Genomic DNA, 27,003 nt, shown 5'->3' with positions numbered 1-27,003 from the left:
CCACGATGCTTTCTTTATTTGAAATAGGAATCGCCACTATGTATTCTGACGTCGAGAACTGCATAGTTTTTTGCCTTGGGCATGGATGTGTGTGATGTCCTTAGGTTAGTTAGGTTTAACTAGTTCTAAGTTCTAGGGGACTAATGACCTCAGCAGTTGAGTCCCATAGTGCTCAGAGCCATTTTGAACTGCATAGTTTCTTATACCGTAATTAGATGAGTTCTCTTCGGTATTCTGACTTGGAAGGATGACTGGATTTGCATAGAGACGTTATGTTCTCGTGTGGAGATTCGTCAATGATAAATGGATTCTGTGACATAATTTAAGTTATTTGCTGAGGCAAGGTTATGTGCGAGGTAGGTGGCTAAATTTCTGCATCATTTGGTAGCGATTATCCTGGGTTTAGGCACGCAACGGTATTCGTCTCATCGGTAACATGGAAACTGTTTACTTGCTGAAACTTGATTCAATGGAGCTGATTATAGCGCCGAGTATTATTTTTTCATTCCTTCGTGCTGTAGATTCAAAGTAATAATAGTTTGCCAAATAATGACAAAGTTACTGCTTTGTTCAAAGCCGAATAGTTGGAGCTTAGTATCCCGATTACTCACTGCGAAATTGAATTTTATTTCTGCTGCTTTGAGGGAACAAGTGAGCTTGAGGAACAATCCGCTGTGTTATGGTAGCAATATATATGCTTATTAACCAACTTCTTCATGCATTATTTCGCTCTAAATCATATAGTTCTTAGTCACTAAATAACTACCGATGAGCAGGTAGCACTAAGGAGGAGAATATGGCAAGCGTGATCACTAGATTTGTCAGAAACTTTGTCAGTGGAATAGGGGTGATGAAAGTAAGCGAACACGTGGCTCGGCTTACCTGCAGTTACTCGATCGTTTATGAAAAAAAGACGGTCAAAATTTTCGAGGTATTTTCAGGTACTTTATGTGCGTTTTGCTGCCGTGTCTCCTCAGCCGAAGTGGTGGGGCAGTGGGTAACGTTTCGGTTTCTTGATTTTGCACCCCGTGTTCGAAACTTGATTATTACTTTTATTTTTGTTTTTCATTATATACCTATGTCTGTAGAAGATTACTAGATGAACGTTTTCCAGTATGTCTTGATATAACGTTGTCCTTATTCGTCTACTGACTGTACGACAGATGAATGCATTTTTTTAAAAATGAGAAAATCATTTGAAACTGTTTTCGGTGAAATTTCTGTATTGTATCTTGATTTATAAACAACCGCAAGCGCCAGTTTTCGAAAAAGGTATCCTTTTTACATGGTTTGCCGTGAAATTCTGCCAACGCACCAAATCGTCGCCACTGTTAACGACATTTCCTTCTCGAGTGAGATTCATACGAAGAAAAGTCACTGTGGTATCCCTTCCTTTCCACGATGCTCGTGGTGTTCCCAATATTTGTGTTTGGAATGTGCCTGTGATCGGTATCATCCAAGGGAATACACCAAATTTTCCTAAAGAATAAACATGGGCCGGCCGAAGTGGCCGTGCGGTAAAGGCTCTGCAGTCGGGAACCGCAAGACCGCTACGGTCGCAGGTTCGAATCCTGCCTCGGGCATGGATGTTTGTGTTGTCCTTAGGTTAGTTAGGTTTAACTAGTTCTAAGTTCTAGGGGACTAATGACCACGGCAGTTGAGTCCCATAGTGCTCAGAGCCAATAAACATGTGAATAAAATATGAGAGTTAATATAACAATTGATACGAGAATGAAACACCAGAATATGAGAATTAAAAAAGATCGTAACCCCTCAACTTATCATACACACATATATTATATAATAAACATGGAATCCAGTTGTAATTTTACAGTTAATATAAAATTATTTCATTCCGTAATTTGATAAGAAACATTCATGTAGTAACCTTCAACGGACATGAGTACATAAATGAAAACAATAAAAGTAAAATAAGGTAAATAAAGACAATAATCGGGTCTCGAGTCGGGCACAAAGTTAAAAAGCCGTGATGCTAACCACAGAGCCACAGGTTCGACTGAGGTTATATCGCGGTAAAAGGCACATGAAGTACCTTAACAATATCTTGAACGCTTTGACTGTCGTCTTTTCTTTCAGAATTATCTACGGATAAGACAAGACTCTTGCTCGCTTACATTGACTCCTCTTCCACTGAATGAAGCTTATGGCAACTCGCGTATGGCACTTGCCGTGTTCTCCTCGTAAGTACCTACAGCCTGACGATTTCTCTGGCGTAGAGTTATGACTAAAAATCAAAGAACGGTGTTAGATATCTGTACGTCATCCCTTTCATGTATCATTTAAGAAGCACAAGCTGCTTACTGGTGTAATGCAGCGCCTAAAGGCTTGAGCGAATGTCGCTATAGTAACCCTCTAACAATGCGACCCGTGCATCAAAGGCTGCACTTCCTCTTATTTGTTGGCGGGGCGGTCGCGCCAGCACGCTGAGAATTTCAGATTCCGTGCTGTAGTTTCTGAGAATGGCCTACTCAAGACAAACAGGGGGCTGTAACTCATCATAGTTAGCCAATTAATACCAAATGTGTATAATTTATGTATAGGAATCTTCCAGGTGAATGAATGTATTTGTTTGTGAAAATGTTACCAAAATCCGTACAGTAATTTCTGGGATTAGTCATCACATATAGGCAGAAGTGGGCTTCATAGCATATATAGACGAAAGTAGTACGTATATATGTATGGATTCTTTCGTGTGGTTCAATGTCCTGGTGTAACTTTCTTCAACTGGGCGTCACTCAAGTGAAATGCGTCTCCCTACCTGGAAAAAGGCGACCTTTAGTTTATAGTGGACTCCGAAACATCCTTGTCATTGAGGGTTGAATGATAGGTTAAAAAAGAAAACTAAAATTTAGTGGTTCAGTCAGCATTCGATCCAACGAAGTTTCAGCTACCAAGCACGCATTTATAATTACACCACCTAGCCGGACTCCAACCGCACTCTTGATAATGATGACTACAGTTTAACGTGGACTCCGTGCCCCGTCCTTCTTCTTTCTCATGTCCACAACATTGAGAGGTGAATGCTGGGTTACAAGACAGTGAAAAATCCATGGTCCTATGGTGATCCGATCCCTCGACCAGTCAAGCACGCACTTCAGCAGATCTTTTTTTATTTTTTATATCAGATTGACTTGGTACTTTCACGAAAATTCAGACAACCTTAGTCAAAATCATTATGTAATATTAGCTTCAAATTGAGAATACAGAAAATTGTTAGTAACAAAACAAAAGGAAAATAATCTTAGTAACCCGGAAAGTAACCCAAGACCTAATGTCTTTTTTTAATTTCATTAATTTAACATTTGTAAATCTTTTATTTTTTCATTTTTAAATGTATTAGGAAGAGTTGGAACCAGAAACAGGGAGGAATGAGAAAGCGCTTGGGAACTTAACCAACAGCCTGTCAATTGAAAACAAGCAAAGGCACATTTTCAAAAAGTGCTCGATGACGTGGGAGCCGCAGCCATTTCCAAACCGCGCTCTCCAGATACTGGTGAAAGAAATGGTTGTCAGGGCTGTTCCCTCCATCAGCAACGTAGTGAATTTAGTGACCCAGGAGCCACACGATCGTACTCGTTTCCATCTGGGTAAAAAAGGATACGTCCAGACGAATAATAAATTCATTCGAAAAACGGGATTCACGTCCTCGGAAAAGAAAAGCGAGCTATCGGCGAATCCACAGCCAATGATCCCGTCCACAAGAGACGAATATCAGTGTGATGAGATTCGTCACATTGATCAGTGGGGTAGAGGCCTATCCGGAAAACACAGTCGCCAATCCGTATCAAAGTGTGAATGACCATATATAACGACGAATCAGTCTCCATCGGTACTAAAGGAAGATTAAGATGAGATCTGACCATTTTCCAGGAGGCTGACGGAGAAGCTATTTCAGTAGGGGAGAGGCAAGATAGTTGACTTCAATGGGATAATAAGTCTCCAGTAGTGAAGTGCGTGTCTGAAAGGCCATCAACACCTAAAAAACAGACAGTTATAAAATATTCGCGGGTATGCCGCAATTTAGGGTTAATCCACCCAACATCAACGGTAGGAGTCAGACTGACCGGCTGCAGATAAAGAAATGAGGAAGATGTAATGGAATGCGGGGTGTGTGTACATGTTAGGGCACTACGTCGTACAAAGAAGATGGACGCCTTCACTTTAATATCGGGCAGACTTAACACTCCGATCTTGTGTCATACTGAGCTCAAAAGATGCGTCGTTGCCACAAGAATCGACCTGATAGTTGTTCGAATCAGCGGGCCTTCATCGCGGGAAGCGAAATATCTGTGCGATGTAAAAACTTTACTCAAAATGTAAGTGTAAAGACCTTTACTTTATGAAGAATGGCGTAAGTGTTCAAGAATCGCTCCCTGAACACGAGTAGTAACATCTTACAAGTTAAGTGCCGCCATTTTGGTCTGGCTGCGATCTACTACGATCCCTGCAGTCTTGTGGTGAACGACCACAGTCGCCCAAGGATTTAGTACTTAATTAAAGCATGGCAACAGTAAGAATGTGCATTTGGGATCATTAATGTGGGCACCAGCAAGGCGCCAAAAGGAATCCTAGGTAGCCTGGAGCCATGAAATATCGTCAGCATTTCGTAACAAAACCATGACGTCATCGGCGTAAGGGCGGACCGAGTATCGTTCTCCCAACATAGGCCAGCCAAGTAGTTGCATGGCAATAAACCAAAGCAAGGGTTCTAAGAAAAAAACAAAGACCGACATGGCAATAAACCAAAGCAAGGGTTCTAAGAGAAAAACAAAGACCGACATGGATTAGGGGCTGACCTGTGATAGACATCGTCGTATCGAAATCTGGTGATTGAGGTGAATGTTCATAACTGAGGTATGTATACCAGTGAAAAAATTGGCTAGGTCCTGGCATGCGTCGTGAGTAAAAACCAAAGCGGTTAAAAAACTGACTCGATCAAATGCCTTCTGGAAGGCGAAAAAAAAACGGGGCACCCGAGATATTAGTGACTGCAGCCACAGAACGACATATCCACATTCGGTAACAGAACTTAGTGTCGTGCTTTCAGGCAGACAACTTTGGTGAACGGCTATGACTTTGTGGAGCACATTAGAGAGATGGGTGTTTATAGCTCAAGCGACAGTTTTACTGTCGAAGTTTAGAAGAGTAATGGACGAAGTGAGTCGAGGTCAGGTCGACCCTTGGTTTTCGGGATCAGAATCATTTTACCTTTTTGAAAGGAACAGGAAGCAAGACACCCCGCACCATTTCGTTATTGTGTCACCTACGCGAGGACAAAAATGACTATATTATTTTTTAGGAATATTATCTATTCCAGGTGAACTGCATGACTGAGACCCGGTAACAATATCATACACACCGTCCTTGTGGAAATCACTCAAAATAATATCATTCAAGTCAGGGGTCACGACGCTGTGCAGCAAAGGGGAAATAACGTAATAAAACTTTCAACCGGAACGTGAGCATCACAGAGTTCAGTATTGCAGCGCGTATCCTGCGCTCCCGCATACGGATAAGATGGTATAGTGAAGTCAGTTCATCTGGTAACATAGAACGTGGTTGAGATTTTATTCGGAGTCCTTCTATTTGAAATAGTTTTAACTGTAGCAGTTTGTCTTTAATTCGCCGTACATCCATAACCCGCAGAGGAGCTTGCCTAGCGCTGTCACAAAGTTAACATAATACGGAGTCACAGCTCAGGATCACACAGCCAGCCAGTTGCAAATAACTGTTTGGTTCATTGACCTAGGTTTCGATTCCTCTAAGGATATATTCGTCAGGATGAAATTTTAAGAAACATTATAAAATAATCCACAGAAAATCAAGTTTGACAAAAATGGTAACCAAGATGACAACTGTCATGGCATACCAGAAGTTATTTACGTAAAGTTAAATTGCGAGAAAGCAATGGTCAAAATTTCGAGTAGATATGCTCAAGTCAGAAATTAAAATTAAACACGTCCAAGCCTTTGGCACATATGCCTGGCTAGGAATAACATCAAACTGACCGGCGCTGTGGCTTACATTCCTGACACGAAAACAAGTTGCGCCGCCATTCGGGTGCTGACAGTGAGATGCAAAAATAATTGAATTAAACAACATTTAATTATAAAACAAAATACAAAGGAAGAGAGCTTAAAGTAATTTGCAAATATAAAAAAAAGGCGATCAAATGAAGTAAACAGAGCCATCTACACTGAAACGCCAAAGAAATTGGTATAGGCATGCGTATTCAAATACAGAGGTAGGTAAACAAGCAGACTATGGCGCTGCGGTCGGCAACGCCTATATAAGACAAAAAGTGTCTGGCGCACTTATTAGATCGGTTACTGAGGCTGCTATGGCAGCTTATCAAGATTTGACTGAGTTTGAACGTGTTGTTATCGTTGGCGCACGAGCGATGGGACACAGCATCTCCAAAGCAGCGATGAAGTGGGGATTTTCCCGTACGACCATTTCACGAGTGTACCGTGAACATCAGGAATCTGCTAAAACTTAAAATATCCGACATCACTGCGCCCAGAAAAAGATCCTGCAAGAACGAGACAAACGACGACTGAAGAGAATCGTTCAACGTGACAGAAGGGCAATCCTTCCGCAAATTGCTGCAGATTTCAATGCTGGGCCTTGGCCCGTAAGCACAGACAATGGACTCTTGTGACTGGAAACATGTTGCCTTGTCGGACGAGTCTAGCTTCAAAATGTATCGAGTGGATGGACATGTACGGGTATGGAGGCAACCTTATGAATCCATGGACCCTGCATGTCAGCAGCGGACTCTTCAAGCTGGTGGAGGCTTTGTAATGGTGTGGGGCATGTGCAGTTGGAGTGATATGGGACCCCTCATATACGACTCTGACAAGTGACACGTACGTAAGCAACCTATCTGATCACCTGCGTCCATTCATGTCCATTGTGCGTTCCGACGGAACTGGGATATTCCAACTGGACAACGATGCACCACACGTCCAGAATTGCTACAGAGTGGTTCCAGGAACATTCTTCAGATTTTAAACACTTAAGCTGGGCACCAAACTCCCCAGACATGAACAACATACCTAGGATGCCTTGCAACGTACTGTGCAGAAGAGATCTTCACCCCGTAGTACTCTTAGGAATTTATAGACAGCCCTGCAGGATTCATGATGTCAGTTCCCTCCAACACTACTTCAGACATTAGTCGAGTCCATGCCACGTCGTGTTAACGCGGCACTTCTGCGTTCTCGTGGGGGCCCTACACAGTATTAATCGGTGTACCAGTTTCTTTGGCTCTTCAGTGTAATAATTCCTGCAAAAAAGTTTCTGCACCAGAGTCATATATAAACTGTCGCAAAGCAGCGAACTGAAGTTCAGAATTAATCTTGTTAACATTCAAAGTGAGGAAAGTATATCCTTGCATAGACAACTGAACTGGAACAAAAGCTGCAAAATTACATCTTCGAAGGAAGCTATGGCAGAATCAATAGACGAAACGGGGCGAAAAAAGTGTGAACATTTCCCCCATATTCCAACTGCTTTTTTTCCCATGATGCAGATCTCTCGGGCTGGATACCTTCGTTATTGCTGCTCCTCGGAATTGTCGCTACCTCATGAGGTTGTGTGGTGGTGTCATGACGAAATTCTGTGTCAAACTTGGAGAGAGAGACCTCCGTATATCGATTTGTTTGATAATGATGGTGTCCCTCTGCCCTTGGGAGTCAATAAAGTTATTCTCATCGAGGTGGTGTGACATGGAAGCCGCGACAGAAGGCGCAGAAGTAGTTTGGGAGGCTGAGACAACCGGAGAGGTATTAGATAGAGCAGGGGGAGACAATTGGGGTCCTGAAACAGATTCCTTAGCAGAGGGCGCGGACGAGGCGCCCCGGACGACGAGAGAATCGCCAGATGACTTACCAGTATTGACCTATCGGGTGCAGGAACCCCATGGCTTTCACGTCCACAAACTCAGGCCAAAGAAGAGGGTCATTCAATGGAGGGCTGTCCGAAGGGCTAGGCAAAGGAAAAGGCTCCTCATCTGCATCCTCTTCTTGTCTTCTGCGACGCGAATAACCGGGCCAGCACCGCAGGAGTGACGGCGGTATTGTCCCTACGCATGGACTGTGGGAGAATATCATCAGATTTATCCCTCAAATCCACTTTCATCATCAATAACTGGAGAAGGTTCAGCTGCAGAATCCTGTAGGAGAATATCTGCCAAAGTCATTTTTTTACTATTTTCACAAGCGGCTTTTAATACTACCACACCACGCGGACAATTGGTACCGAGGTGGCCCGTCTGATTACAAGTAAAGCAGGTTCTTTCCTGGCCGGTATAATAAGTAACATTAAACCGATAACCATATACCCATAAGTGAGAGGGAATATTATTTTAGTCGCCATTTCTACCGACCGAACGCCACTTCATAACTTTAAGCGGTGTGAGCAGACCAGCGTTCCTTTCGAATGTATTATGTACGCCCTTAATGGAGCAGGGTGGACCTCAAAAGACTGTCGTCTACCTCTAGCGGAAGATTAAAAACCCGAACATCTCAATAGAGAAATTGTGCATTCGCCAAAAGAACCCTGCTAGCTGAACCGTCACGATGCATAACGGGGACCTGTGTCGGGACCAACGAGATATATGGTCCTTGCAACCACAGTAGTCGGCCTGTCCGCCACACTTCTCGAACGTTCGGCACCAATATGTACATGGAAAGGTACCCACTACAGATCTTAAATTCATCGTGTGATATCGCAAGCTTACATAGATATAAACGAGCAGTCAAGAATTATTAAATTCGTTTGAAATACAGGTAGTTACTCGTTCCCCGCCGGAGATGGCTGCTAGCACTTGTAAGACCTGCACTGTCAAGAGCTGTAGCGTACGCACCACAGCCTGTCTTTCTCGTAGGCCTCTACCTGAATACCGTGGTGCAATAATATCCTGTCAACCTGAAGGTGATCAAGAAATGTAACAAAAACACATATCATTTCGAATCAAGGTACGCAGTATGTGCTTGATCTGTAGTATCCTTCATCTTATTCACCAGCCAACCGTGTATTTCTGAAGAGCCGAGCTCCACATGTCGCTTGAATTTATAAAAACTGAGGCTGATAGCACCTGTACGCAGGAAACTTGTTGGACATCACGGAGCGAGACAACGCTGCCTCAAAGAGGGCTGCACAAACACCAGACACCAGACACTAGACGACGAACAAGCAGCCCTAACGGTAAGAGGCGGAACAAGTACAACCCACTATCCCGGCGCGCGTAGACCACCGCGCCCGCTTGCTCAGGCTTCGATGTTGTCTGGAGTTGCAGCGACTGTACCGCTCTATGGCAGCGTCGGCGGAGCCTTACGCTTATATATTTCTGACATTGTCGATAAGGGGGCGATCTGCAGTGTATGGTAACTGAAGGAAATTTCACAAGCCAAGATCGCTAAGAAAACATTTTGTTGTACGACGGGTTTCGACAGAGCAATGCTTCTTGGCACTGTAAGTCCCAAATCAACCGAAGTCCCATGTCCCATTAGCGCCCCTTTTTTTAAATCTATTTATCAGTTGCATTCAATTAATTCAAATGATCCTACGGAAGTTTAGTTATGCCGCAAAAGACTGATCACTAGTATAGTTCAAAGATATTAATTCATAACGCTGGATGGACTTTGCGGCTGGTCCCGGCGGAGGTTCGAGTCCTCCCTCGGGCATGGGTGTATGTGTGTTTGTCCTTAGGATAATTTAAGTTTAGTAGTGTGTATGTTTAGGGACTGATGACCTTAGCAGTTAAGTCCCATAAGATTTCACACACATTTGGACATTTTCATAACGCTGAAGTTAGCAAAAAATAGCAGTAATAGTAAGTTTCATGTTTTTCGATCTAAAAATTAGATTCACGTTTATGATTCAACTTGGATTATGTAAATCAGTCGTAGTACAAAACTCATCTGGATTTGTAGTGAACTGACTTGAATTCGGGTTCAAACCAGAGCAAGTTTTGGTACTTTCCCTAACACGAAAAAGACGTCGCCTTATGAGAAGGAGCTGGTATACACTGCTGAAGCACATGAGATCGGTTATGTTCATTTTCTGTAGACATTTATATTGTGCACAAATAGTGAACTCTACCGTGGTGAGATACTACAGATTAAAAGGTCATATCTGATTCAGCCAGTGAAATGTTGGATGTTAAAAAGAAATAGTTCGTCGACAGTTTTATAGCGGCATTCGCAAATGTTCACACGTCTAATTATGAAAATGCTAGGTTAATTTAATTAAATATCATGGCAATATAGTTAATTACATATAAATCTTGGATGAAATAATGCAAGTAATTATCGGGTATTTGTTAGTACTACCGTAACGAATGCCTGTATTTAATCATAGTGAAGTCAGTTTCGTGCTGGTATCTAAATCACGTCCGCCTGATTAGCTGGATGGTAACGTGCTTGCCACCCATGCCGCGGGCCCGGGTCCATTCCCGGCCGGATTGGGGATTATCTTCGCTCGTGGACTGGATGCTGCGTTTTCCTCATCATCATTTAATCCTCATCACCGGCAGGCAAGTCGCCCAATGTGGCGTCGACCGAAATAAGACTTGCACTTGGCGGACGAACTTCTCCGAATGGGGCTTCGCGGCCAACAATGCTATATGCTCATTTCCGTTCAAATGGCTCTGAGCACTATGGGACCTAACTGCTGCAGTCATCAGTCGGCCTAGAACGTACAACTAATTAAACCTAACTAACCTAAGGACAGCACACACATCCAAGCCCGAGGCAGGATTCGAACCTGCGAGCGTAGCGGTAGCGCGGTTCCACACTGTAGCGCCTATAACCGCTCGGCCACTCCGGCCGGCCCTCATTTCCGTCTAAATAACGATCTGCTAAATGTGATTCTGTAAACTTCTTATGACTGTGATGGTTTTCAATTTGTCCAATGGGCAGATAAACTGCATATCCATCTAACGCACAGTTTCTATTCTTCGTGTGGAGGTGGCCACGATGTCCGGAACGTGTAGAAAATAAAGGATAAATTTGGTGATTAACGTTCTTCTGCATGTTGTACCGTACCATGGCATAAAATACATTAATTTTAAACTGTAAAACATAGGTTTCGACCGTCATAAAAAGGCTTTCCTCAAGGCAGGACTTGTTTTGGTGGAAGAAAGATGCCTTTATTTATTGCATACAATCGGCTTCAATACGCCATATTTGTGAAACATTATTGGCCCTAGAATATAACATACTAGTTATGAAAAAAGGGAGAGGATAGGAAAAAAGCTATTGGTCGGCTAGCCGGCTTGTCAGTGACTGGTGAGTCTCTGCAAACCAACGATTGGTTCCGTGTCAGTACATGAACTTACAACATAAAAGTAATAACAGATAAAAATAAATGTTCATGAACCTGAAAGAAAAACAGTCCATAAGTTTAAGCAAACGCTATCAGCAATACAATGAGGATCAGCTTCATTTTTCAAGGAACTCCTCGACAGAATAGACGGAGTGACCCATGAGGAGACTCTCCAGTTTCGATTTGAAAGCGCGTGGATTACTGCTAAGATTTTTGAATTCGAGTGGCAGCTTATTGAAAATGGATGCAGCAGTATACTGCACACCTTTTAGCAGAAGAGTTAAGGAAGTCCGATCCAAATGGAGGTTTGATTTCTGCCGAGTATTAATCGAGTGACAGCTGCTTATTGTTGGAAATAAACTAATATTGGTAAAAAGAAACGACAATAAGGAATATACATATTGAGAGGCCAATGTAAAAATACCCAGGCTCGTGAACAGATGTCGACAAGAGGTTCGTGAACTCACACCACTTATTGCCCGAACCGCCCGTTTCTGAGCCAAAAATATCCTTCTAGAATGGGAAGAGTTACCCCAAAACATAATACCATACGACGTAAGTGAATGAAAATAAGCAAAGTAGACTAATTTACGAGTCGAAGTATCACTGACTTTCGATACCGTTCGAATAGTGAAAATGGCAGTACTGAGTCTTTGAACAAGATCCTGAACGTGGGCTTTCCACGACAGCTTACTATCTATCTGAACACCTAGGAATTTGAACTGTTCAGTTTCACTAATCATATGCCCGTTCTGTGAGATTGAAACGGAAGGTTTTGTTGAATTGTGTGTTAGAAACTGTAAAAACTGAGTCTTACTGTGATTTAAATTTAGTTTATTTTCTACAAGCCATGAACTGAGGTCATGTACTGCACTACTTGAAACCGAGTCAATGTTGCCCACAACATCCTTTACTAACAAGCTAGTGTCAGCAGCAAACAGAAATGCCTTAGAGTTACCCATAATACTAGAGGGCATATCATTTATATAAATAAGGAACAGGAGCGGCCCCAACACTGATCCCTGGGGTACCCCCCCCCCCCCACTTGACAGTACCCCACTCAGATCCCATATCACAGCCGTTATCAACATTGTGAATAATGACCTTTTGCTGCCTGTTGCTAAAGTAAGAGGTGAACCAATTGTGAGCTACTCCCCTTATTCCGTTATGGTCCAACTTCCGGAGCAATATTGTGAGAGATCAACACAATCAAATGCCTTTGTTAAATCAAAAAATACGCCACGCATTCGAAAGTTTTTGTTTAGCCCATCCAGAACCTCACAGAGAAACGAGAATATAGCATTTTCAGTTGTCAAACGACTTCTAAAGCCGAACTGTACATTTGATAGCAAATCGTGTGATATAAAATGATCAATTAACCTTACATACACAGCCTTTTCGATAACTTTTGCAAACACTGATGGCATAGAAATAGGTCTAAAATTATCTACATTATCCCTTTCTCCCTTTTTATAAAGCGGCTTTACTACTCAGTACTTTAATCGCTCAGGAAACTGACCATTCCTAAAGGAAAAATTGCAAATATGGCTAAATACAGGGCTAACATGTGCAGCACAGTACTTTAAATTCTACTAGACACTCCATCATAGCCATGAGAGTACTTAGTCTTCAGTGATTTAATTATTGACTCAATCTCTCTCTTGTCTGTATCACAGAGGAGTATTTCAGACGTCAATCTCGCAAAGGCATTTGCTAAGAAATTTATATGATTTCTCTGTCAAGCAACATGGGACTTCAAAGTTGTAAGAGATGGTCTGTAAGGGCTGGTAGTAATGGATTTCAGTATTTAGGGTGTCCGAAATTTGGCGCCAGTGTATACAAACATGTTCTGAATTTTATTCCAGACGCCATATTTCCAGTGTTTGAAGGTCCATTGACGAGCTGGGCTTATTGCAATAACAGATGTGGCTGCACATGGTTTCCGAAAAGGAAGAGGACTAGGAGTGCATTCATTGAGATCAACTGTGGCCAACTGATACTACTAAAGATATCTGGATTAAGTGCATCGGTATTATGAACTTTGTGCAGATGTCTATGATGGTACCTGGAAAGATTTTAAATGTAACTTCTTTATCAAAAAGCACAAGGACTGAAGATTTTTCTTATTACGGCTGAAACGTCTGCAGAGTAACCGACAATTATGCAGTCCTCTCTACTTCAGAAACAAACATTTGGTATGTATTAATTAAATATAACTTTTACTTACAACCCGTACTGAGGACACCCGAAAACTCGAAATTATGAATCATATTTTCCGGAGATAAAGCTCACACTTTTTAATTCTTTGTGCAGCTATTTCAGAATGAGGAAATATTCGAAGAATTTTTTGCAAATGGTATTTAAATATCCCCTGGTAATAGTATGGCACATTTTCCATAATTTTAAGATTGCTAATATCGTGGAGTCATGTTCCGTCTGTGCAACGAGCTGAAGGCAGTTTGTTTATTGGAATACGCGTTTCGCTTCTATTATTTGTGAAGCATCTTCAGTGGTCTGTAATACATGCTTCTTTTTATACATATAATAAATGCACTGAAATGAAATAATCGTATGACATTGTTGGTCGGGATATCCCAGACGGGTTCGGCCGCCAAGTGGAAGTCTATTTTAGTCCGTGCCACATTGGGCGACTTGTAGCCGATGATGTGGACATCAAACCACCCAGTCCCCTGCCTGGAATAGAACCCGGGCCCAGTGCATGGGAAGCAAGCACGTTACCACCCAGCTAAGCAGGAGGACTATAAATGTATTATGTGGTATAATCCGTTCATCATAAGAATAGACCTGATGTAAACGTTGTATGATATTCTTCAGCATTTGCTGGAACCTCATTGGATTTACGTTTCACGTGGGACTGCAGCCAAGCTGTCTCGGGTACTTTAAAGTGCAATGATAAGGGTACGTTTTGTGCTGTGCGTTGCCCGCACATCGACGAAGCGATAATAGGGAACAACAGCTTTACCGGCGCATTTAACTTGGGCAGCACTGGCCAGTCAGCTAGTAAAGCTAGCCTGCAGTGGCGTGAGCAGCTGCAGATGACACTAAAAAAGAGACGAGCAGAGGAGCAATGCATCGTCGAATGTCATTTAATTTTTAAGCAGAATGAAACCTCCCACAATACGCTTCTTACACGACTAGACGAAAACCGCAACACATCGTTTTTAGCTAATGATTTATTGTAATTAAAAACAAGAGTGACGAAAATTCCTGACTTAACGACGGGGTACTTTTTCTGCATAAGCTGTGTGCGAGGATTTCACCGTGTAGTTAAATATCGAAGTCACTGAGAGTGTTACTTACAATCAGTCGTCTGGTAATCTCTTAGATCCTTCCCTGTCCCAATCCGAGAAATACGTTTTCAGTTCTGGAAGTGTCACCTGCTACGCTGATAACGAGCCTATCAACAATAGAATCCACGAAGCCAACCAGGCTTAGGATTCTCTCTTCTTCTTTTACGACGAGCCGATTTAAGTCGCGCCAGCGTTCGGCAGTGACGTGTTAAAAAGCTGCGTGCGTTAGTTCCAGTACGTCTGGCAGCTTAACAGTCTTGTTACTTCTCGGGCCAAATCCCGCAGCTTGGCTCCAGATCAGTACTGGTGGGTTCATATTGTAATGGTACAGTAACAAATGTAAAAATGCAAAATTTGTATGATGTACTCGATGCTGTGTAAATTATTGTTTTTCATGTTTCTACGATACTTGTCTACCTCTGTGGTATAAAACGATGGACATAGCCTAAATAAAGAGGATTTGGTTTATCATTTTTGTCTAAAAAATTGTTATGTTTTCTCAATTTAAATAACTTTTATGTACAGTCTTGAAAAACATCGACAATTAAGAATTTGTATTTGAAATGGAAACAGGAATTTCGAGTTCAATATGTAATTAGAAACGAGAAAACGTGCATTATTCATAACAAATGATGAACAGTTTTATAATTACAAGATATAGGTATTTCAGATTGAACGAGAAAAAAAAACGAATGTGGGCAAATTTCATCCAACGCACGAACAACCGCCTGTGGTTCAGACTCCATTACGCTACCGACTGTGCTACATGTTCAGCATAGGTTTCTATATCAACTGCAGTATTCACAACTCTGGGGAAATTTCAAAGCCGATTATCTCCTTAATTTATCAAAAACATTGAGAACAGCCTATTTCTCGGCAGTTTTTAACCGTGTTCCACGCGCGTGTTTAACTACGGAACAGAAAGCAGCTTCATTCATTTTCATACTACGCATTAACAGCGCGACAATCAGAGCACAAGGTTGCAGGTTGTGACTGTTCATGATTTTTGAAACAGAAACTACGTAGCTACTAAGAAAAACGTTGATAGTTGTAAATACATTTGAATATCTTAAAGTTAAATTTAAGGTAAGTTATTAATAATATATCTAATACGCAAGTAGGACCTACTTCCAAGAGCGTAACAACACCAGTGTACGTGTGCTACCGCTTCTCACCAATCATCGCGTTTTGTGTTTGTTTACATCAGGTTTATTCTTATGACAAACTGATTATTATTATTATGTTATATTTTGGCATGTTTTCTCTTCTATTTTACGTAAGAATACACTTTTATAGTGATGTGAAATTACGATATTGTTCGGTGTTTTTCCAGCGCTGTTAGCCCATGTGCATGGTCCTGGAGAGATGTGTTCGTTAGTCATCATGCTCCAGTTTGCCGATTTCTGACATTCTTTCACCCACATTTATTTCATCACATCGCGTAATCGCGTACATTACTTGCACTTTATGTTTTGTTCCACATGTGCGTGTTTACGGTGTGTAGTGTTGCCAACTGTTGCTGTGTGTTTATGTTTCGTCCTTTGTTCTGTGTGTGTGGTTGGATATTTTCGTTTCTTTTGTGTGTGTGTGTGTGTGTGTTTGTGTGTGTGTGTGTGTGTGTGTGTGTGTGTGTGTGTGTGTGAGAGAGAGAGAGATAGAGAGAGAGAGAGAGAGAGAGAGAGAGAGAAGGGGGAGAGGAAGATTCATTAATTATTTATTTTGGTTATGTTTGGGATCTCTGTTTCTGTGATTATCGTGATCAGAGAGTTATTTATTATATGTATTTGGTCACTGAGTACCTTCTTTTTCATTGTACTGTCTTTGGTTGCGAAAGTTTTCTTGCAATGTCAGGAGCTTTTTGTTGTAATTATTCACCCTAATAACTGACATATCTTGTTTCATGTTGTATGGTTCATGTCCATGTTTTATTAGGAGTTCGACGGAAGTAGAATGGCTATTTTCATATTTCCAACTTCTTATATGTTCTCTGTACGTAGTTTCCAAGTGCCTACCTGTCATCCCCAGGTATACTGATTAATGTTTTTGGCGATATAACTGGTATTGGTACCTATCTCGTTTGTCTGTTCTTTGTAAATGTGACTGGAGCGTGTTTTCTGTTCTGTAAGCAATCTGTAATCCCTGTTTCTTTAATATATTTGCTGCCTTGAGTGTTTCTTTGTGTTTTTCTTTTAATCATGTAATGAGGGTTACTGTTTTGTGTTTCCGTGTGGGCTATTGTGTGTGGGGGGTTCTTTGGTGTTTGTGTTCTGTGCTTGTTTTCATTTTTCTTTAGATGTGTTTTAATTTACTGGTCGAGTTTTTGTACTAAATGGGAGTTGCGCCCAATGTTTGTAGCTATTAGTTGTATTGTTTGTATTTCTTTTTTATAGTTTTCTTTGCTGAGTGGGATGTTATTTAGTCTGTGTAACATGTGCAGCAGGGCCGCTAATTTTTGATTTTGGGGGTGACTAGACGATGCATGTATAATTGTGTCTGTGGATGTTGGCTTTCTGAATACGTCAAATGTGTGTTTATTAGCGTTTCTCTTTATTGTTATACCCAAGAAATGTATTTGCTTTTGTATTTCTTTTCCATGGTGGACTGAATATTCTTATGTATATTGTTTATGTCTTTATGAGGTTTATCAACTCTTTCTGTTGGTACATCTACCACACAGATTATGTCATCCACATACCTGTACTGGTGAACAGTTTTGTTTCCTTTGTTTGTGACGACTGTATCAAAGATTGTGCTCTCTATGTGGTTGACGAACATGTTTGCCAATGTTCCTGATACTGGGGATCCCATTGAAAGCCCAACATTTTATAAGTAAAATTCCTTTTCAAATTGGACGTACTGTTGCGATGTGATTTCTTTTAGGATTTTAGTTATTTCATTACTGCCAATTTACTGATTTGCTTCAATTTAAAAACGGTACTCATTAAAAGGGCACCTTCCGCTAGTTCAGATCCTTGTACTGCCAACAAAACCTAGATTAATGCTCATATACTTGGTAATGAAACTCTGCCTACAATAATTTCCCCAGTGCTTACTCATGCTGCTGCCATTAGAACCGCACTTGGCGGTTTTCACACTACAATAGCCGATTCCTGCGAATTTCAACGCCAAAATTCGCACATATTTTATCACTTAAATCGTCTTATCATAGGTTTTCTAATGCCATAAAAAAGCATGTCATTCGATTTAAAACATACTCACTTCAGTATTTTAGTTGATACAGCAACTGTGTGCATCGAATACACAATTATCATATACTGAAAACCACTGGTCAGTATCTTGAACGGATCTCGATGTATGATGGATGCAAAGTTTGGTTGATTCACGCTATATCAGTATATCTCGGTGCATTATGCTATATAGCAAGCAGAATGCAGGGTACATTATCAGATTATATTTCTATGAGCGTGTGTCTCGCGTAATAAACGTTCCAAAGCTGCAATAAATTAAACTTATAACGTATGCAAGCAATTATAAAAGACTACCTGACAAACCAAGTATTTCGAGGGTATTCATTTTACCGATTTTCTATTTTTCTACAAAAAATAACTGTTTTTGTAGTGTAATATCGAAAAAATTTCATTCTCATGTATTCATGACAACACCGTTCAAATTAGGAAACAGTCGTACGAAGAAATATCCATGATGTAAAAATTTAGAAACACAGTATTTCTGTGCGCTGGGCGCAGGTGCTTCGCGTATCCACAACGCGATTTTATAAACGTCTTTATGGCAATGCCTCTTCATAGCTCTATAGATGGCTATTGTTTTCGCCTACAGCCGTTTGGACTTCGCAGTTGATAGGTGTCAAAGGCGCTGTCAGGCGTCAGGGATTTCCTTAACTTCAGGATCTTCTTATCACTAAAGACTGAATATATTAAAACCTCATGCAAGATACGAGATTTTTTCACGCATCTCGGTGTTAATGACGTTACAGCTCTTCAACTATGTGTCGCACAATGGTGTATTTGAGTAGCTACGTACAGATGCATATGTGGATACTGTCAGCAAAACGTGTTGCGAACTGTTTTAGTAACAAAGAAGAAATAAATTTAAATGTCATGCAAAATGTGGCAGTTTTCACGCATCTCATTATTTCTGACGTCATGTCTCCTGTACTACACTCCTGGAAATTGAAATAAGAACACCGTGAATTCATTGTCCCAGGAAGGGGAAACTTTATTGACACATTCCTGGGGTCAGATACATCACATGATCACACTGACAGAACCACAGGCACATAGACACAGGCAACAGAGCATGCACAATGTCGGCACTAGTACAGTGTATATCCACCTTTCGCAGCAATGCAGGCTGCTATTCTCCCATGGAGACGATCGTAGAGATGCTGGATGTAGTCCTGTGGAACGGCTTGCCATGCCATTTCCACCTGGCGCCTCAGTTGGACCAGCGTTCGTGCTGGACGTGCAGACCGCGTGAGACGACGCTTCATCCAGTCCCAAACATGCTCAATGGGGGACAGATCCGGAGATCTTGCTGGCCAGGGTAGTTGACTGACACCTTCTAGAGCACGTTGGGTGGCACGGGATACATGCGGACGTGCATTGTCCTGTTGGAACAGCAAGTTCCCTTGCCGGTCTAGGAATGGTAGAACGATGGGTTCGATGACGGTTTGGATGTACCGTGCACTATTCAGTGTCCCCTCGACGATCACCAGTGGTGTACGGCCAGTGTAGGAGATCGCTCCCCACACCATGATGCCGGGTGTTGGCCCTGTGTGCCTCGGTCGTATGCAGTCCTGATTGTGGCCCTCACCTGCACGGCGCCAAACACGCATACGATCATCATTGGCACCAAGGCAGAAGCGACTCTCATCTCGTCTCCATTCGTCCCTCCATTCACGCCTGTCGCGACACCACTGAAGGCGGGCTGCACGATGTTGGGGCGTGAGCGGAAGACGGCCTAACGGTGTGCGGGACCGAAGCCCAGCTTCATGGAGACGGTTGCGAATGGTCCTCGCCGATACCCCAGGAGCAACAGTGTCTCTAATTTGCTGGGAAGTGGCGGTGCGGTCCGCTACGGCACTGCGTAGGATCCTACGGTCTTGGCGTGCATCCGTGCGTCGCTGCGGTCCGGTCCCAGGTCGACGGGCACGTGCACCTTCCGCCGACCACTGGCGACAACATCGATGTACTGTGGAGACCTCACGCCCCACGTGTTGAGCAATTCGGCGGTACGTCCACCCGGCCTCCCGCATGCCCACTATACGCCCTCGCTCAAAGTCCGTCAACTGCACATACGGTTCACGTCCACGCTGTCGCGGCATGCTACCAGTGTTAAAGACTGCGATGGAGCTCCGTATGCCACCGCGCGACCGCTACGGTCGCAGGTTCGAATCCTGCCTCGGGCATGGATGTGTGTGTTGTCTTTAGGTTAGTTAGGTTTAAGTAGTTCTAAGTTCTAGGGGACTTATGACCTCAGCAGTTGAGTCCCATAGTGCTCAGAGCCATTTTTTTCCGTATGCCACGGCAAACTGGCTGACACTGACGGCGGCGGTGCACAAATGCTGCGCAGCTAGCGCCATTCGACGGCCAACACCGCGGTTCCTGGTGTGTCCGCTGTGCCGTGCGTGTGATCATTGCTTGTACAGCCCTCTCGCAGTGTCCGGAGCAAGTATGGTGGGTCTGACACACCGGTGTCAATGTGTTCTTTTTTCCATTTCCAGGAGTGTATGTGTGGTACTATGATGTAATTTTGTAGTTTGGTTTATGGTATATATGGCTAGTGACTGTGAAATTTATTCCTATTGGAATTAGTAAAAGAGAAGCAATAAATTTAACCGTCTTGTATGATGCGGCAGTTTCCCGAGTTCGAGTCTCGGTCCAGCACACAGTTTTCATCTGCTAGGAAGTTTCATATCAGCGCACACTGCGCTGCAGAGTGAAAATCTCATTCTGGAAACATCCCACATGCTGTGGCTAAGCTATGTCTCTGCGATATCCTTTTTGCAGGATTGCTACTGCCGCAGGTTCGCAGAAGAGCTTCTGTGAAGTTTGGAAGGTAGGAGACGAGGTACTGGCGGAATTGAAGTTGTGAGGTCGGTCGTGAGTCGTGCTCTGGTAGCTCAGTTGGTTACGTAACAAAGGTCCCGAGTTCGAGTCTGGATCCGGCACACAGTTTTAGCCGGCCAGGAAGTTTCAACTCTGAGATTAGAAAAAAAACACCAGCAATAAAAGCAGTGTACAACATCCAATGACTCTATTTAAAACAACCATGTCCGCAATAGCAACTTATGGAATACACATAATCTTCTACAAACAGAGTCAGTGACCTTACAGGAAGTCCAACCTCGCTATTTGAAACGAATTCTGGGCGCTGGGAACACAGAGCTTTCAAAGCTTCTTCATAGAAGACATTAGAATGTAGATGCTCTTGCCAAACGCCAAAACCTACGAAAGTACACGACCACTGGGCACAGCAAAACGCGAATCTGAGGTGACTTTTGTTCAACCGACGCCATAATAACAGAAGAATAAAAACAGTCAATTACGAACTCCGACATTCAGCAACACGATGCGCAACACATGGCTTTCACATGTTCTGCCATTCCACCAACTAAAGGAAGACTGTGCGCGTGAATTGTGCATTGAACACTGCGAAAGATATCATACAAGAAACTGCAGAAAAAGAACAATGTCAACTATAAATCTACGACTAGAGTAACGTAAGTCAATTGTTTTGTTTCCGTATCTGTATTTTTATTTGTTTTGTACTTCTACACTGAGTGCATTTCCACTAATAATAATAAATCAGTCATAAATAGTAACTGAGTGATCTCAAGCCGGCCGCGGTGGTCTCGCGGTTCTAGGCGCGCAGTCCGGAACCGTGCTACGGTCGCAGGTTCGAATACTGCCTCGGGCATGGATGTGTGTGATGTCCTTAGGTTAGTTAGGTTTAAGTAGTTCTAAGTTCTAGGGGACTGATGACCACAGCAGTTGAGTCCCATAGTGCTCAGGGCCATTTGAACCATTTTTAGTGATCTCAAACACACCAGGCTGTAGCGGACATTCTTAGTAAAGGTCAGAGATACCTGTGATAGAGACTGCTTGTAAAAAAAATCGTACCGCCCATGGGGAAATAGTGCTGAAACCTTTGGATTACCAGGTCGGATTATCAGGGAACGTCATTCGTGTACTAGGAAGACTAGCGCGAACAGTCGTACCTTTCTTTGAATAACGAAATAGTGCATAATAAGGAATGTCAAATAACGGCAACCAGCGCGAAGAAACGTGCCCAGTAACTGAAGAAACTCTGAATAAATATGTATAAATTATCGATAGATAGTTTTGTTTAGACTGGAAAGTGAATGGTACCTTTCTAGGATGGACATATAAAATGATACTTTGGCGGTGCTCTAGGATACAGTGAGACGGGCGGGAATCATCAAAGGGAAATGCTTGTCGTACATTAGGGGAAACCTCCCAGTTGCAGTTAACTCAGAAGTTGGAGTGGAATGCCCTGTGGCGTAGAATCTCACGCTTATGCAGACCGTGTGTTCGCTAGAGCAACGTCTGCTCGCAAAGGTCAGTACGCTGACAAGCTGACATTTTAATTCCAGCAGTGAAATGGCCACACCAGGACTTTTCTAACTCTGACGTACGTGCACGCCACTGACGTATTTGACTTTTGACGTGACATTAATTAATTTACGTTTATTTTGTTTTAAATTAAAATTTGTATTTCGAATGCAGAGCACACAGGTCGCGTCACTTTTAAACCGAATTACCGAAAATGCCTGGCAGAAGATGATGTACTGCCCGGATCACTATGCCCTCGCTGCGCGGAGCTCGTAGTATCTCGATATAATATTCCGTGCACCTTTGTGAATAAAAGATTTGTTGCGTGATGAAATTCGCTCTGATGCGCGGACGTTGCTTTCAGAATAATTCGAAAAACTCTCTGAAGTGAAACATCCGTAAATATTCACAGATAACTGTTGTTAAACAAACAGCGGCAGAGGGCGTGTTTGCCAACACAACAGTAGAAAGAAGAAAAAAAAAAGCAGCAGCACTCGGCAGACATTTTAATCAAGGCGAAAGTCATCAACTAAAATTGAATATCATCACGGCTGCCACGCAGAGAATTGACAGAAGAAGGAAAAGTATGATTTTATAAGTCATTATTTAAAGTTCCGAACACTTTTTTGTGTCAGACCCGTCATATTACTCCCCAAAGCCAAGCCATTGTGATTTCTTGTATTTGATTACATCTTTTTAATAGATTTTACCACCAGAAATAGTTTAAAAGAAAAGAAAGATCAATTCTAAAGAAACAAGGAATAAAAGAAGGTTAAAAGGATGTATCCTTAGTTCTAGATAAAAAATATTTGACTACAAACCGTACTGCAGAGCAAAACAAAAAGTAAATTCTCTTTTCATCCGATAGTTTAGTGCCTTTCCCAATGAAGTTGTCAACTGTGTAGTTGCCTTGAGACGCCATCCATTCCTTACTTTTAAAGAAGAGTTGAAATTCCCTGTTTGCAAAGTGTGTATTGTGTGCTCAAGAATCAAACGTCTTTATTCAGATCTTTGATATGTCGACAATTTTAGAACTCGACTTAGAATCAGCTGGACGAAGAAAGACGGCCTAAGGAGACCGAACTTTCGTAATTGTTTTCCCTTGGAAACATTTGTCAGAAACAGATGAAGTTAATTATAATCACAAGGAAAATACATTTGACCGATCGAAAACCTTACGCGTACATCAAACTACAGTGTCAGTAAATTTGCTTAAATTTTTAAAGGACGATGACGGATATCCAGAGAGATGAATGAGTTTGAGGAAATAACATATATTTAACATGGAGTAACAAGAAGGGCGTACGTCTCATTAGACAGCTTTTAATTTGTGTCTCGGCAGTTCTCACAGCAATTTATGGAAAGATTTGGAACATTTCAGTTTTAAAGAGGGGTTGGCATGACATATACAGGGTGTCCCAGGTGGTTTGTAGGATATGGGAGGAACCTTCCCTTGAAGTAAAAAACTTCGTATGGACATATATCCTATTCCAAATAGTTTCCAAGACAAAACAAGTTTAATGCACATTGTTATTTATGTTCTACGTTATTCAATACACTGTCAGGTTTATACATGTGCAAATGCACAACACGAAGTAAACGTAGCTACATGCGTTTTACGAAGTATCAATTGACAAATATGTATTTTTAACACATTCACTTCCGTGCATTATCATACGCATCAGATAACAGCTGTTGCAAAGTTTCGAATATTCCACTGTCATTTTAATGTATTTGTGCACTTATAACAGTCCTGCACCCTTCGGCATATTAATAACACTTCTAACTTAAAGTTATGAACTTCACAGAATAAGCATCGTTTCTGAAGAATAAACTATAACCGGAAGAATCCAGATAGATTATTATTGGTCATCATCAAACACTTACGGACACTGTATAGCAATGATCCGAAGTAACTCTCTATTTATGTTAGTTAATTTAATGTAGCTAATTAAATGAGTAAATAAGTATGTAATTGAGATTGAATATTAATTATTGAATGATTGTTTACGGTCACCAGCTCATTCTTGAGCAAAAATAATGTATTTTTATCTGTTTTGTTGAAAATAATGTTACGTAACCGTTAGTAAGATGTGCTTAGGCAGCAACATTAGATGTACACGTGTAAGCTCAAATGAGAATGTCTTGTATAGTAATATGTACTACATTGTGTAATGTCACGTATAATAACCTGGGTGAAAGTTAATAATTACTGTAATGAACAGTAAACCATCAGTGGAAATGATACTGATGATTTGCTAGCAACCTATAACGCGGATGGACTGAACAGTGTCACTCACTATAAGGTTTACTGTCATCAGGTTTGGTGAAGCAATACCTGCGACTATTCAATATTTCATACCTGACTTTATGTCGTTTGTACTCAACAAGATTTTACAAATAGCAAGAATCACTGTAACGCTGAAATTACGGAAGCTAGGATTATATAATATATTTGTAAAAGAAATATAATCACTTTTGTGTAAATACTTCGCCAAGAATTTCAAGTTGATTTTAATAAGCACTAAATATCATTCTCGAATCAGTTTGGAATGCAATAAATGTGCTACAATGAAACCTAAATTTCAGTTAATTATCACGGCTTATCGTTTATTGCATCAGTTAAATTTTAATTTCAGTGGCAACTGCATTTTTCTTTCGTATCAAATAATATGTCTTTTAATTACTTTTCACTGAGTAATTATGGCAATAGGAGAGGATCATCGGTAAGTTGTTACACTGAACGCTAATACTGTTTACCAGAAATTATAATGTCCAAATTAATCAATCTACGACATTGGAAAATCTTTTACAAACTACACTGCTAAGTGGCACAGTTTTACTTTGTGCTGACTGCAGGTAGTGACGATTAATGCATTCTGTGGTATATATATATTTTCACTGAAGTTCCAAGGAAACTTGTACAGAAATGCGTATTCAAATACAGAGATATGTAAACAGGCAGAATACGGCGTTGCGGTCTGCAAGGCCTATATAAGACAATTGACTGGCGCAGTTGTTATTTCGGTTACTGCTGCTACAATGACAGGTTATCAAGATTTAAGAGAGTTTTAACATGGTGTTATAGTTGGCGCACGAGCGATGGGACACAGCAGCTCAGAGGTAGCGATGAAGTGGGGATTTTCTCGAAAGACTATCTCACGAGAGTACCGTCAATGTCAGGAAACCGTCAAAACATCACACGTCCGACATCGCTGCGACCGGAAAAAGATCCTGCAAGAACGGGACCAATGACTAATTTGGTCGAAATGGGAATAAGGCGTGTGGAATATCTGGCGAGTCACAATGCGATACGTTGTACAAGCGGAACTTAGTGTAAGAAAAGTTAATACAAGAGAGGTATAGTATTTGTTAATAGGTGGTTGAAAGCAAGTCCAAACACATGTTTATCAACCAGTTCTTACCATTTTATAAGGAATCCAGCTGATTTTGTATGCCTGTTTGGTACTTTGTATAAGGCGTTGGACTGCCGCTATACACCAGAAACGAAAGACCAGTCAAAGCAATGGGTTGAGGTCGGTAACTGGTGACAATATGACGATGTTCATACGACCTGTTGCAAAGCTTATGACCAGAGATTTTTAGTATGTGAAAGGAAATCCTAGAAAAGCTCAGTTATAACTGCCAAATATCATTCTACTTTTCTTAAACACGAATGACGATGTTTATGAGCGTGAGCATTTGATTGAAAAAGAAAAAGAATTGTCTTTCTTCAGAATAATACATCTTCCCACGAAGATGCAGTGAAAACTGCGAGTATTCATCAGATTTCTAACCATATGACTTCTACTTCATATAGAGTATCTTTATCATTTTCGATTAGATCGTATAGCTTTGACAAATACAACCTACTACGCTCTAGCGGTCGGGTGAATGTTCAATTGAAACAAAATTAACATTGTGTATGCCCAAAGAAGATTAACTGGAGAATTCATGTTTGCAGTATGTGCATGCGATCTGTATTACGTAGTGTCAGCAGCACTATACCATTGTTCGCCGACGATGCTGTGCCTACAGGTGAGTGCCACGGCTGGACAATCCTGAGGAAATGCGAAAAGACTTGGAAAAAGAATACACTTTGCTTAATGAACGGAAGTACTTTTTAAAAGAGAGTAAATGGAGGATAATGTTCAGAACAAAGAGATTGCAAGATTTTTTGTGAACTTTTGGTGCTCATCGTACTAGTATCATTAAAATATTTATGGGGCAAGGCTAAGAAGTGATATGACATGGGACGAACCAGGGCGAATCCTGATGATCAATAGTAGCGAAGATGGATGAAAGAATTCTTGGAAGGCTGCTGAGAAAGTGTAGAGAATTTTCGTACAACAGATGTTCTGCCACCAGAACATATATCGAGAGTGGACTGGAGAAACTGCCTATACTATAGAGACACAAGTCTTCTCAACTCGGTATATAAGTTGTATGCAAGAAACAGCAGGGTTGCCACAATTCAGAAATTTGTCATTAGTGAAGAACACACTCGATTTTGAAAAGGAAGAGTAGTCACAGACAATGCCTTTACTATCCAAAAAGTAATTGAGAAAAGACGAGAATCTGAGTTACGAACACACAAAACATTTGACAATGTGAACAGAAACCAAATATGGACTATAATGGAAAGCAATAGACATCCCTGCAAATTGTTAAAGACCTAAATAACGAGTGTAAAAAAAATATAAAATTTTTAACAACTAATGAAACTTTAATATACAAAGCGGTACGGTGACAGTGCCCAATAGCATTCACTATTATTAATACTT

The sequence above is a fragment of the Schistocerca nitens genome, chromosome 1, assembly GCF_023898315.1.
Source record: "Schistocerca nitens isolate TAMUIC-IGC-003100 chromosome 1, iqSchNite1.1, whole genome shotgun sequence".
Lineage (NCBI taxonomy): Eukaryota > Metazoa > Arthropoda > Insecta > Orthoptera > Acrididae > Schistocerca > Schistocerca nitens.
Note: the sequence above shows the minus strand (reverse complement) of the source record.